We start from the raw sequence: 14,783 nt of genomic DNA, 5'->3' as shown, positions 1-14,783 counted from the left end.
TTGTCTGTTTAAGAGCTTTGACTTTTAATTCTCATACTTTTTTTATTCAACTTTGAAACGACCATATTGTTCTGAATATAAAGACTATGTTTCTTGGAAATACATCAGAAAAAAATGGGTCATCATATATTTAAGGTTTAGGCTTTTAGCTGTCAATAATACAACCACCAAATACTTGTAAATGAAGTAAATTGATCAGGGGTGAATTGAAGCCTCCATTAAAATACTATCAGTCATAGAAAAGCTTCTAGTCTGTTTTTTTCTCACTTGCAAGACTACAATAAAAGTTTACTTCTATGTTAATGAGATTTTGGTAGACTGGTTTTCACACTGAAATAATATTAAATTGTACTGCAGGTTATTTTTATGGTATATGCTTTAGTTTTTTTTTTAAGTGATTGTGTTGTGGTGGTACATTTTACAAGTATTACCATGCTTTAGTTACAATATATACACTAAAATATGCAATATGCAGATGCACTACAGCTCCCCCTAGTGTCTTCTATAGAGATGTGCAATAATTGCGATGATCTGAAACCATCGCGATGAGGTCAAAAAATCGCGATGAGACGATTATTTAATAATCGTGACAACCCTACTTACCATAATGCCAATTTCGATGAATGTGTTAATCTGTTGATGGAAGTTTTTAATGCTGGAAGATGGACTTTTATTGGACAGCATATTTTGGAGACTTTTTGTTTATTTTGACAGCATTAGTTCAGTTTGGTCCCTGGAGTCCCTTTAGTCTGCACCTGTGCTATCCGGTATAGTTGTGATGGACATTTACAGGACATTTTTTCTACCACGACCAAATGCATTTTCTGCAGTTTTGGATAACTAATACACACACATTCCCAGGTTGTTATTTGGTGATGAAAAGGCTTACATTAAGATGGATGTGTGTGTTCTACTGTGTGATGTGGTTGTTTTCCGCCGTCATCCTTTTTAATAAGAGAAAAATGGAGGCTTTTAAGAAAATGGCAGGAGCACTTATAAAAATATCAATGGGTGACCTTACGTAGTCAACAAGTGTGTGTGTGTGTGCGTGCATACCGTACCCACATTTAGGTGTGTCTTTTGAGAGACTGCTGAGTTGATTCCGTTCTCTCGTTGGATCTTGGGATGAGGGTGAGAGCCACCACAGGAAGGTCCTGCTGCTACACTTCCTGTTTATGACTGCATCCCACTGCCGCATTCTCAGCATGCTTTGTGCAGTGACCTATACCCAGCAGTCAACTCTCACAGTCGCTTATTTAGAGATGTACACAGTTGCACTGTACAAATGTTGCTTGCCCTTACAGATCTGATGAGGCATGAACACACACACATGACTACACATACACCCACACAGTCTATTATATAAACGGCATCAGAACTGTCAAATGCTATTTAGAAACACAGCATGTTCTAGTTAGAGAAAACAGAGATTTGTGTGTGGCCGCAGCATCACTGTGTTGCAGTGCATTCTAGGTTAACTAAACACACACACATTGATAGAAAACCGAGTCAGGGTAAGTGCCATGTTTAATTTGACTTGAAGAAAAACAAGGATGTGAGAGAAATAAGTCTAGTCTACTCTGTACCATTGTGTTGAGCGTTTAGTAAATTCAGCAAAAAAAATCTTTTATATTGGTCTTGTGTACTTTTTGATTTTGACTCGATGGATTTTGACACCATAATGTTCAGATTTCTTTTTTTGGTGTGTACTTCACTTTTCAACTTGTTGTAAAATCGGTGAAACAGAAATAATTGAGTTTGTCCTGTATGTTCCACTTTCTCACAGACTTACTCTCAATTTATTTTTGGAGAAGTATTGAAGTTGTCAGAATATCAATTTAGTATTATAAAGTAGGGCTGCAATGACGCGTCGACGTGCGTGAAATGCGTCGAAGCGTCATATTATTTACGTTTATCTGCTGTAATAGCAGTTTCTGTTCCCGGGCGTGTGTAAGTGAATCAGCAGAACAAGAGAAAGTATAATACAGTCGGATATTACTTGGATATTACTTGGAGGAAAAAAATACAGAGCATATATCATGCTCTAGTATTTCATAAACACATTTTTAAATGTTTTTACATTTACATTTAGTCATTTAGCAGACGCTTTTATCCAAAGCGACCTACAGATGAGGGAAACAATGGAAGCAATTGGAACAACATAAGGACAACAAAAAGCATAAGTGCAATAAAAAAAACTGGTCTCATATAGCCTACCACAGTATACAGAGCTAAGTTTATTTTATTTTTTCACCTGTAATACAGTACTTAAGTACATAAAAATCTGTCTTTTTTACTTTTAAAATTGAAACTACTTAATTAAAAGAAGATAGTGATTTTAATGTAAACACGGATTAAAATGTTAAAACAACAATATTTATTTATAAGATGTAGTGGAGTAAAAAGTATGATTTGCTTTATAATGTAAGAAAATACTAGAACTTATTGTTTATTTGCAAAGTTTGCCAAAGGATTAATAAAGTAATCCAAAAAATCTTTATTAGATTAATAAAATAATAATCGTTAGATTAGTCGACTAATCGAAAAAATAATAATAATAATAATCGCTAGATTAGTCGACAATTAAAATAATCGTTAGTTGCAGCCCTATTATAAAGTAACTTATCACTACTGTGAAATATCAATGATTTTCCCACCATTCCATACGTGTGGCCAAACATTTAGACAGTTAAAGATATTGAACCAATCTTGTTTAAAGGGATAGTTCACCCCAAAATTAAAATTTGTCATTATTTATTCACCCTCATTTCAAACCTGTACGACTTTCTTCAGCAGAACACAAAAGATATTTTTGAAGAATGTTGATAATCGAACAGCGGCGGTGCCCATTTCACTTCTATTGGATGGACACAAAACCAATGCAAGTGAATGGGTGCCAGTTAACACCATTCTTGAAAATATATTCTTTTGTGTTTATTTTCTTTTGAAAGAAAGTGACAAGAGGGTGAGTAAATGATGTCAGAACTTTCATTTTTGGGTTAATTATCACTTTAATTCTAAATTAAATTTGGTGTCTGCTCTCACTGAGGTCCAGAATGTTTAAAAGTATCTCTACTTCTATAATTCACCTGAAGTACTTCTTATTTGAATGAACTTACTGTATGTCTTGTATTAATTATTTATTTTCTGTTCTGTCCTCTTTTTGTGCTGGTAAATTTCTTTGTGATTTTGTGAAATAAGTGTAAACATATTTGAGCATGGTCAAGGATTGTTTAAAGGGGAATCAATGAAAACTAGAGATTAGACCCACGATTTTCCTTCCTCTTTTCTTCCTCTTTTGAAACAGAAGAGTGGAATGTATTATCCAGACATTATCGGTTGTTCATTCAAAGCACTTACCCCAGACCAAAATTATTCAGCGAGAAAGGGTAGTTTTGCAAATCATCAAGGCTGTGTGTATAAAATAGTAAAACTGTTTTTATTCCAAGAATGATTAAAGGTTAGGGATCATGGAATGAGTCAAAACGCTATAATACTGTAAAATATGGCCTTTTTAAATTCTTGTCAGACCTAAAAGTGATACCCTTCTAGGACACAAAACCAACATATTTGTTGCAGTCCTTGGGTCCTAAACAGCTTTTGAAAGCAACCCAGGCAATGTGTGGACAGCAGTGCCGGGTTCTGAGACGATGCAGCTGGCTGCTGTTCCTGGACCAGACCATTACAATCAGCACCAGCCTTTTGAAGTGTTACCCGACCATAGCTGGAGGGTCCTCTTGTTCTTTGAGGTTTTTGGGAGAAGTACAGTACCTCTCTCTTTTCATTTTCCCCATTTCTTTCCTCTTCCTATGTTCTCTGTCTCACCTACCTCTTTGGCAAAGCCGCGGGGGGGAATTAGGACTGAAATGAAGAGAGAGAGAGAGAGAGAGAGAGAGAGAGAGGGGATCTTGTCGCCACGGTTACCCATGCTCCCAGAATTGAAAGATGGAGGGCAGAAGGGACTATTGTTTATTTTGACAAATGCTCTGTTTTAGCCTTGGGGTGACATTGACGAAACGACGCGGCCACTCAATTTTTGGTGAGACAGGTGCCACAAAGGCACAAATGACATGTGCGAGGGACAAAGAGTTGAAGTGTGTGTGTGTTCGGCACATTCTGTAATGGGCATGGCGCATTGTTTGTGCGTTAGAAGCAGGCAAATGAGCCACAGGCTTATAAATCTGGTGTCACTCTGCAATGAAGTGGGCAAGCGCCCGTGGACCACAGAGCCCACTGTAAATCTCCTGCTGTACGTACACGCACAGAGTCTCGGGGCCTGATCTGAATGTTTAGATACTGAATAATTTATTTAGCCTGCCTTTTAATTGAGTTCTCAGGGGAGGGCCACACACATACACATTCCTCCGTGTTTGTAGACTTTCCCGAAATTATGTTATCTCACAAGCCAGCTGCTGAGTGCGGTATGTTCTCTTTAGGTCTAAATATAGCAGCCATTCTGAGACGATTTCACGCAGCGTTTTGTATCTCGCTCTTATTGCTGTCGTGCAGACTTGTTTACAGCATCAGGTTCTAGTTTCTTCTGAGATGAATGCTGAATGATTAGCCAATGTATGGTGACTGAGGGACTCGCCAGCTCTTCTACACATCTGCAGCAACCAGCTGCACAGGTAATAAAAGGATTGGGGAAAGGAAAGTGAGAGAGAGAGCATTGTAGAAAATCTGTCTTATCAACACTAACGCCATCTTTCATCCTCGGAGCCTTCCAGACAGACAGAGCTGAGGCGGGGGTCATACAGTGAGGGAAATAATTATTTGATCCCCTGCTGATTTTGTAAGTTTGCCTGGGTCTATCATTTTTATGGTAGGTTTATTTTAACTGATAGAGACAGAATATTAAAAAAATCAGGGGAAAAATGTTATATAAAGATTATAAATTGATTTGCATTTCAGTCAGTGAAATAAGTATTTGATCCCCTACCAACTAGCAAGAATTCTGGCTCCACAGATTGGTTATGTGCCTATATTGACCGCAGATTAGTCCTGTCACTTTAAGAAAGTACTCCTAAGTCAGCTTGTTATGTATATAAAAGATGCCTGCCAACAGAATCTGTATCCTCCATTTCAACCTCTCCACCACCATGGTCCAGACCAAATAGGTTTTAAAGGATGTCAGGGACAAGATTGTAGACTTGCACAAACCTTGAATAGGCTACAGACAGAAGCTCGGTGAGAAGGAGACAACTGTTGGTGCGATTTTTTGGAAATAGAAGAAATACAAAATAACTATCAATTGCCCTTGGTCTGGAGCTCCCTGCAAGATTTCCCCAATGGGGTAAAGATGATCATGAGAAAGGTTAAAGATCAGCCCAGAACTACACGGAAGAAGCTTGTTAATGATTTCAAGACTTTTGGGACCACAGTTAGCAAGCAAACCATTGGTAACACGCTATGCCACAATAGATTGAAATCCTGAAGCACCCGCAAGGTCCTCCTCCCCAAGAAGGCCCGCCTGGCTCGTCTGAAGTTTGACAATGAACATCAAAATGATTCAGAAAAGACTTTGGCGAAAGTGCTGACACTGCTGTGAGACCAAAATTGACTCCTGTTTTTGGAGGGAGAGAAATGTTGACTATGACCTAGACATATGCCCGGTTAACCGAAAATATGTCTCGTGATTTATGCACAACTTGTGAGTGAAGTACGGTAAAATGCTGCTGCATCCGAAAGCCAGAGGGCGCTCTCGTGCAGAAACTCCAAATACGCACTGCAGAAGAAGACCATAACACACGTAGTAGTAGGAAATGCCTAAGGACATGTTTTTATCACTGTTACTCAAGCCTCCTCAGGTATTTTTATGATAATAAAGTATATTTATAATGATCATGTTTGACGGGTGTTGCTTTTTCAAATGCACGTTATAAGCGACTCAAACTCGCACTGCTTTTAGATCGAGCAGCATTTCTACTGATCCCAGAGCCGTGCTTCACAGACAAGCTACGCATCAATAAAATAAACGATACCTTGCATTATCGCAGCCAGCTCGGTTTCAGCAAGATTTGGTGGTAACCGCGGTTAACCGGGCACATGTCTACTATGACCCCAAGAACAACATCCCTACAGAGAAGCACAGTGTTGGAAACATTATTCTTTAGGGCTTTTTCTCTGCTACGGGCACAGGATGACTTCACCGCATTGAGGGGCTGAGGGACGGGCCAGTGTACCGTAAAATCTTGGATGAGAACCTTCTCCCCTTAACTAGATCACTGAAGATGGGTCGTGCATGTGCCTTTAACATGACAAAGACCCAAAACATATTGCCAAGACAACCAAAGAGTGGTGTAAGGAGAAGCACATTAAATGTCCTAGCCAGTCTCTAGACCCTAGTTCTATAGAAAATCTGTGAAGGAGGCTAAAACTCCAATTTGCTGAGCGACAGCCAAGAAACCTTAAAGATTGACAGAGAAGTGGACTAAAATGTATCCTGACACATGTGCAAACCTGGTGACCAACTATCAGAAATGTCTTACCTCTGTGCTTGCCAACAAGGGTTTCTCCACCAAGTACAAAGTTATCTTTTCTCGGGGATCAAATATGTATTTCACTGACTGAAATGCAAATCAATTTATAACCTTTATATAAATTCTTTTCCCCAGATTTCTTTTTTATATTCTGTCTCTATCAGTTAAAATAAACCTACCAAAAAAATTATAGACCCTTCATTTCTTTGTAAGCAGGCAAACGTACAAAATCAGCAGGGGATCAAATAATTATTTCCCTCATTGTAGGTCATGACCTTTCTTGGTTTTTGACCGGTTATCCTCCATTACTGAATTTCCTGTTTATGTAAACCTGTCTGTCTGCAAAGAGACGCACAAGAGCTGCCATAGACCAAACTGAGGTATTAACAGATAGAATTTAGTGATCAGCATTGGTTGGTTTACAGAGGCCAAGTATGTTTACACCTCTTAGCATCCGTTTTGGTTGGCATGGACATTATGATGATATATTATCTACAGAGATGTTGCTGTATTGTTCATAGTGCATGTTGTTTCCCACAGAATATTGTGAGACTATGGGGACTAAACGTATTTTCCTCTGGGGGGGTTCGGATACATGCTCCCCTGGAAGAAAATTTTGCATATTTTAAAGGTAAATGCTGCAATCTGGTGCATTTTCAGAGCAAAATTATACTCAATCTATAAAGAATACAATAGCTATAGTAGTAATTTAATCATTGGCTCCATAGATATAAATGGTGATATACATGTAGAGCATGAGCCTTCAAAAATTGTTAAATTTAGTTGAACTAATTTATTTATTACCATATATTAAAACGTGGGCCAGACATCAGCCCTTTTTCACAGTGCCATTGTCACACTCCCCCGGACGGCAGTATCACTTTACTATCCGGACCAGAGCGTGCATACATTATTATGATGTGGCGGCTGTTTAGAGTTAACCCTTAAGAAAAGCGCACACTCTCTCCGCACAACAGAGTAATGTTAAGTTTGTGATTTATTATGTTTTCAACTTTATGCGCGCGTTGCGCAGACCTATCAGTTTCTATCAAAGTAACACAAGCGCAATTAATGACAGACGCTTTCTCCTGCGGTACACGCCGGTCGGTCTGTGCAGCGCTGCTTGATGTCCGACAAACCAAATATATTGACAAGTTTGGGACACGGTGACACGGGGCACCCATATATTTTTTTTCTTACGGCGACAGCCGAAGCTAAAGGAGGAATTTAAGCAGACTCCATGCATTCAAATCATTAAAATTGGCGCGGTTGGCAATCAAACTGCGTTCTGTGCCTGAGCAACAAACAAAAATACTCAAAACATTTTTCTAACTAACCTAATAAAGAAACGAAACTAAATATAATTTACCATTAAAAACAAAACTAAACAATTTTAATGGTTGCAGCAGTTTCTACAGTATCATTTACATCATTAATTCAAATCCGTGCTCCAGCGCAGTTAGCAATCAGACTATGCATTCTCCACCTGGCTGAGCCACAAACAAAAAATACTCCAAACATTTTTCTAAATTAACTTAATAAAGAAACGAAATGAAATTTGAATAATTTGCCATTAAAAACAAAGCTGAACTATTTTAGTTGCTGCAACAGCCTGTGTAATGCGGAGGTACAAAAAACACAACAGGCTTCAGTCAGACTCTGAGAATTCTTATAAGCTGTCGGAAATGGGCCGGGCCAAGGCTTAAATTTGAGGCCCGTGCAGGGCTCTTGCTTGAAGCACGATCGGAGTGATGTGGAAAGGGTTAAACGAAATAAGGATATTAGCGCCGAAAGATCATCATTATAAATGTCTTGGGTGCGCGTGATGCGTACAGCTCTGTTGTGTAGACGCCGCGCTGCTCATTTTAAACGACAGAAATGGTGTTTGTCAAATGTCCCTATAATGCAGACTGCTGTTTTAACTGGAAATAATATGGAAGCTGAACATTATGATGCTAACGCCATGAGGTATGCTATCTGTTTGCTCTGTCGTACACTGATAAAATCATGTTTGTGCTGGTGGATAACTGCAGGGAATACTGAAACATTAGTTTGATTTTACTTGCCTCAAATGATGTTGTATTCAGTAGGGCTTGGCGACGTCTCAAATCCTGGCCAGTTCGTGTGTCTGCGTTTCAACCGCGAAAGCTGAAACCGTAGCGAGCGTGCGTTCGTTTGTATGTACAATATGTGTTTGTGTGTGTGTGCTGCGTACATTGCACTGAAGCAACAGAGAGGGGGACGCATTTCGTGAACAATGGCACAACAACGAATCAACTGTGCAGAATTCAACGTTAGAAATATTGAGACTGTGGCGTAACAAAATAGACTATGGTGGGCCGGCATAGTCTCATCAATGAATGGGAAACACTGGTGCAGATTATTTGTGGTTCACTTAAGAAAAGAATCCAATGACGAGCAGAAATCTATAGTAGTCTCATCAAACTGTCAAAGACAAGCACTTCCAGCTTCATTAATTTATAATAAGAGTGATTTAGTTTTGACACGCTATGCTGCTCGTGTAGACATGGTGTAACTACAGCTGTATAGATGGTTGGCAAGCAATGCAGCCACTTGCTGTGTTCATAGAAATCAACTGATGGCTGCTGTCAGGGTTTTGTGTAAATGAGATCATTTATAACTTTTCTGGATGTAAGTTTTTGTGATGGATTACTGTTGTTTTTAGAGCTGCTCATTTTTTGATTTATGCCAGACTTATTCATTTGACGTGAATAATCTTTTTTTGGTCCAAGTTCCAATTGAAAGAGAAAGTAATCAAATGCCAAGAAATGTCTATGTAATTTGTAGAGTTTGAAAATGAGAAAAATAGACTTGATGCTGTAATTTATTTAATATATAAACCATTTTGAATTAAATTTTAAACACAATATTGTATGTTTTATATTTATTGTAATATTGCTGCTGTCTTAAAGCAGTAGTTCACCTTCAAAATGAAAAATCCGGCATCATTTACCCACCCTCTTCTCATTTCAAACCTGTATGACTTTCTTTCTTCCGCAGAACACAAAAGAAGATATTTTGAAGAGTGTTGATAACAGCCCCCCATTCATTTGCATTGGTTACAATAGAAGTGAATGGGGGGCTGTGCTGTCAGGGCCCCAGACTGCGACTAAAACAGTCGCATTTGCGACCAAAAATATTAAGTTGCGAGTGATATTTTTGCAGCTATCGCCACTGGTAACCATGCAAATTTACTTGTTTTTAAAGTGTTTCCAACAGAAGCGCCGCACTTAAAAAAAAGAAGCCAGTGTACCGAATGCCAACGAGAGAGAGAGAGCGAGCGAGAGCTGTGCAGGTAAACCTCACTTCCCGATCCCAAGAGGAGCTCTAGCGACAGACACTAGAGGCTGCGGTCTTTCCTCCTTAGAGTGCTCGACTCCCATGCCTCGTAGCAGGAGTGGTGCGACTGGTTACACCAGCAGCTGGGTTTTTCCTGCATGCTCAGCACCAGCGCTTTGCTCTCCGTTTTTTCCACACTCAGTGCAACAGAGTCCGATGAGGCTGCACGGAGTAAGTGCCTTCAGATCTCTGCAGAAAACTCCCTTGAATTCTGTGGATTTTAGCGCTTGGTATTGACAAGTAGGCCAATACAAACACAACATATGCGCATTACTATGATGCGCTGTTTGCTCTGACAGATTTTAGTGAGCCTGAGGATGAACAATGTGATATTTGACGGAGAACGTAATTTATCTGTCTATTACTTGGGACACCACTGGATCATTTCAAATCCGTTCAAAGCGAGAACAAACAAGATGCGAATTCTCTTAAGTTTTATTTGACGTTAATCTTTACATTGTGTTATGAACATGCAGAAAGATGTCATTATTACAAACTAAAATCAACATAATATCGTATTAAAGGGGTCATATGGTGCGAATACGTGTTTTCTGTGTCTTTGGTGTGTTATAAGTTGCCCATGCATGTATTAGACACGTAAAATTGCAAAAATTAAAGTAGTAGTTCACTTTCAAAATAAATTTTCATGATAATTTACTCACCCCCATGTCATCCAAGATGTTCATGTATTTGTTTCTTTAGTCGAAAAGAAATTAAGGTTTTTCATGAAAACATTTCAGGATTTTTCTCCATATAGTGGAGTTCAATGGACTCCAAACGGTTGAAGGTCAAAATTACAGTTTCAGTGTGGCTTCAAAGGGTTTAAAACGATACCAGGCGATGAATAAGGGTCTTATCTAGTGAATCGATCGATCATTTTCTAAAAAAAATAAAAATGTATATGCTTTATAAACAAAAATGCTCGCCTTGCTCTGTTCTGCGATGCACGTTCATGACTTCTTGTAATACGTAATTACGTTACGTGTCTAATACGTAATTATCATGACATGGAGTACATTATCATGAAAAATTATTTTGAAAGTGAACTGCTCTTTTAAAGTGTCGGAACAGAAGATGCATTCTATCTAAAAGCGAATGCTCACCCAGACCTACCTGAAAACGCCTCATATAACCACACCCCCACAAATCTACTTCAGTTCGTGGTATGATTTGACTAAGATCGCCCCAAATGTGTACACAAGTAAGGTGGGCGTACCTGTCAGTACAATTGCTTTGGAACCTGATGTTAAGTATTTGTAGATTTCCGTCACACTCTTGCAGTATTCGACCAATCACTACGCACTGGTTAAATGGCCAATCATAGCACACCTCACTTTTCAGAGCGATGAGCTTTGTAAAAAATCTGCGCGTTTCAGAGAGGTGATATGTGGAAAATACAGCGTTTTTGGTGTATACACATTGCATTACATCTAAAACAAATGATAATATTCGTTTTAGCTGTGTCATATGACCCTTTTAACACAACCCCTTTCTTTTGCTTTAAACTCTATAAACAATAAAATGTTTACTTTCTTACAGTATATATAATATGTTAATATGGTCTTGACTTTTCTGTTGGTTCAAATGAATTCAGAGTACAAATTTGGTCTGGTGAATTCAGAGTTTAAACAGTCGTCTTTGCATCAATCAATAACAAAGCTTCTCTGCCTCTTTTTTTAAATAAGTAGAATCAAATCTGCTAATCAACTGCATTCAAATATACAGTATAGACAGGCAGCATTTTAAGACTATTTGAACACATTTACACATTTATATTTGTGGACAAATGTAAACACATTATACTATTACGCGAAATTCTGCAGATTTTCCCCAAATTTTAGTGCAGAATTAACACGAAAAGTCTGCAGATTCTGTATTGCCTTGCTTATGAGGAAAAACAACTTGACAAAAACTTTATGTGAACAAAACCTGTGAGAGGGATGATGTACACACAACAGGATAACTAAAAGTATGTCATTTTAAAAAATGTAAGTTCATGTTATGTGGCTCTTAAAAAAATTTTTTTGCGCCTGTGTTTTTCCTCTATAGGAGCCAATGGCTCCTTAATTGATTTTTTTGTTTGGAGCCCTGGCTGTTCTGTTACCAACATTTTCAGAATATCTTCTTTTGTGTTCTGTGGAAGAAAGATAGTCATACAGGTTTGAAATGACAAGAGGGTGGCTAAATGATGACAGAATTTTCATTTTGAAGGTGAACTACTCCTTTAAAATATGGTTACTTTTGTATCACTTCTCACACCATAATTTTGTTATACCACCCACCTGTACATCTCGGATGATTGTGAGTGTTCAACCGACACAGATTAGCAGATTTCCATCTGGTATTAAAATGCATTTCAAGTGTGTCTCCAGAGATCACATATGATTGGCTTTCATCGAGGGTCCGCTTTGAATTTTCATCAAAAATGTTAGTTCAGGTTGTGATTTGAAACCCTTTACAATAGTGATGCAGAAAAAAAATGTATTCTATAAAAATTCTATAACCCACTGTAAATGAGGTTACAGGTAGTCTACTGTTTTCTGGTAATGCCCTGGACACGTGAGAGTATCCAGTCCCCACTGCAGAGTTTGAATATATGGCGGGGAGGGTAAAGAGTTTTCCTCCTCAGGGGCGCAGCACCCTTCACTGCACCGGTTTCCACTCAATGACAAATTAACCCTCTTTAATTGTGGGTGAGTTATGCAGCTCCTGGTGCAGTGTTGTGAGACACAATCTTGCAGCCTTTTACTGAGCTAATAAATCTGGGAGGGTGGTAGACGGAGCCTGTGCAGCCAGCCGGATGGTAGTTTGGGGTGGGTGAAAGATAAGTGACTCCTATTGTAATCGAGCTGGCTGCGATATGCAATGTGTCGACATTTATTTTTAATGCGTAGCTTGTCCGTGAAGCACGGCTCTGGGATCAGTAGAAATGCTGCTCGATCTAAAAGCAGTGCGAGTTTGAGTCGTTTATAACGTGCATTTGAAAAAGCAACACCCGTCAAACATGATCATTATAAATATACTTTATTATCATAAACATACCTGATGAGGCTTGAGTAACAGTGATTAAAAGATGTCCATAGGCATTTCCTAGATTCTAGAAGGTGTTATGGTCTTCTTCTGCAGTGCGTATTTGGAGTTTCTGCACGAGAGCGCCCTCTGGCTTTCGGATGCAGCAGCATTTTCCCGTACTTCACTCAAAAGCTGTGCATAAATCACGTGATATTTATCGTCGGTTTATCGTGACAGCCCTAATTACCACAGTTTTTGCTGGAGTTTGGGGGAATCTTATCAGCCTGTTCGCTCGTCGCTGTCCTCTTGTCAGCTGGGAGGAGAACAAAAGCAAGATAGCCATTAATATCCTGAGCAATCGTGCAGGATGAATTATGAACATGCTTAGAAATGGAGAAATTGTGCAGTGTTGTTTGTTATGCTAATGAATCTGCTAAGGCCAGGCCAGTGTGTGTGAGTGGATTGCTATAGCGTTTTATTGGTTTGTATGTGTGCACGTTTACCAGTGGACAGAACTGCTTGATGTTATTGATCTATTTCTTACAATAGTAGTATTATTATGATTACAATATTACCATGAAAATAAAAGTCCTCATACCCCAGACTCTTGTTATTGTGTATTGTGACAATATATAGTGTTTGTCTTGGTGTTGCGAAGCCGTGTGGATGGAAGCACCTGGGTCAAAGGTTTACTGTTGCCTGACAGACACGCAAGCCCATGCCAAGCATCCTGCAGCAGATACCCCATCCCCCGGCTTCCACAGATACGGCTCCGTGCTGCGAGACAGCATGAGACAGAGGAAGAGAATTGGATGTGTCCTAAGATGGCTGACAGGTGTAGATAAAGCCAAAGAGGGCTGGTGAACCAAAGAAATCCATTTCCCAGCAAACCCTATGATTTATTGCCCGTCAGAGGCAGTGCTCTCACCGACACCAACCGACCAGTCGAGAACTGTCACGGCCACTCCAGTGCACCCCTCTTCCACCCGCACACACAAACTCCTCAACCCAACTGCTTAAGCTCCAATAGAGCTTTGAACGGTGCTGAAAGATGCACGACGTCCGTCTCCTCGCATCTATAGTCAGACTGAGCCCGTGCCACCCACCCACATGCTATTACATTTACCCCGAGATCTCTACATTACACAAGTTCATCACATGCATTCTGTTTTCTAGCACGACTCCCATTTTTCTCTTTTTTTCTCCATGGCTGTTGAGATCAAGAGTCTAGTAATGCAGTTATATATTGGCAGATGTTATTCATGTAAGTGAGGCTGTTGGCTGTGCTGGTTTTTAAAGCAGGTAGGGTACCTGCTGCATTCATGTGTTGCTCAGATCTTATCAAATACCTTATCAGCTGCGTGCTTCGAAGTGAAATGTACAGTATGTAGTCTGCTACATACATTGCTATACAGCAAGCACACGTAAAGCTTATGATACTGTTGTCAGTGTCTTACAATCAAAATTTCTATATGTATTGTGTTATAACATTCATTTTGGCAGATGCGTTTATTTAAAGCAAGTTACAAATAAGGAAGCATTCTGCATTTTGTCTTAGGAGCCAACACAAAGTTTACGAGTAGTAGTAGTTTTGCAGATTGGGAAGAAAATAAATGCATTAAGAGGTGGCAGAAATGTTTTTCCTAAGTAATACATTTTCAATGATACAACAAATATAAAAAGTATAAAATTAAGGGTTTAAATTGATAGTTCTCCCAAAAATATAAATTCTGTCATCATTTAGTCACCCTGTCGTTATTTCAGACTTGTATGACTTTCTTTCTTCTGCAGAACACAAAAGAAGATATTTTAAGGAGTCTTGGTAACTGAATAATGGCGGTCCTTATTCACTTCTATTATTTGGAAACAAAACCAAGTCAATGGGTGCCGCCATTGTTTGGTTATCAACATTCTTTAAAATAATCTTCTTTT

At 39.0% G+C, this 14,783-nt stretch overlaps 1 protein-coding gene across 2 annotated transcripts in view; it reads left to right on the top strand.

Annotated features, from left to right (window-relative positions):
* The window catches only part of smap1 (small ArfGAP 1), a 100,783-nt gene that overhangs the window by 23,729 nt on the left and 62,271 nt on the right, over positions 1-14,783 (top strand). The gene's annotated exons all lie outside the window — the stretch shown is intronic.

This window comes from Triplophysa rosa, linkage group LG9 (assembly GCF_024868665.1).
Source record: "Triplophysa rosa linkage group LG9, Trosa_1v2, whole genome shotgun sequence".
NCBI classification, from domain to species: domain Eukaryota; kingdom Metazoa; phylum Chordata; class Actinopteri; order Cypriniformes; family Nemacheilidae; genus Triplophysa; species Triplophysa rosa.
The sequence above is the reverse complement of the archived record's forward strand: the minus strand, read 5'-3'. Positions and strand labels throughout refer to the sequence as shown.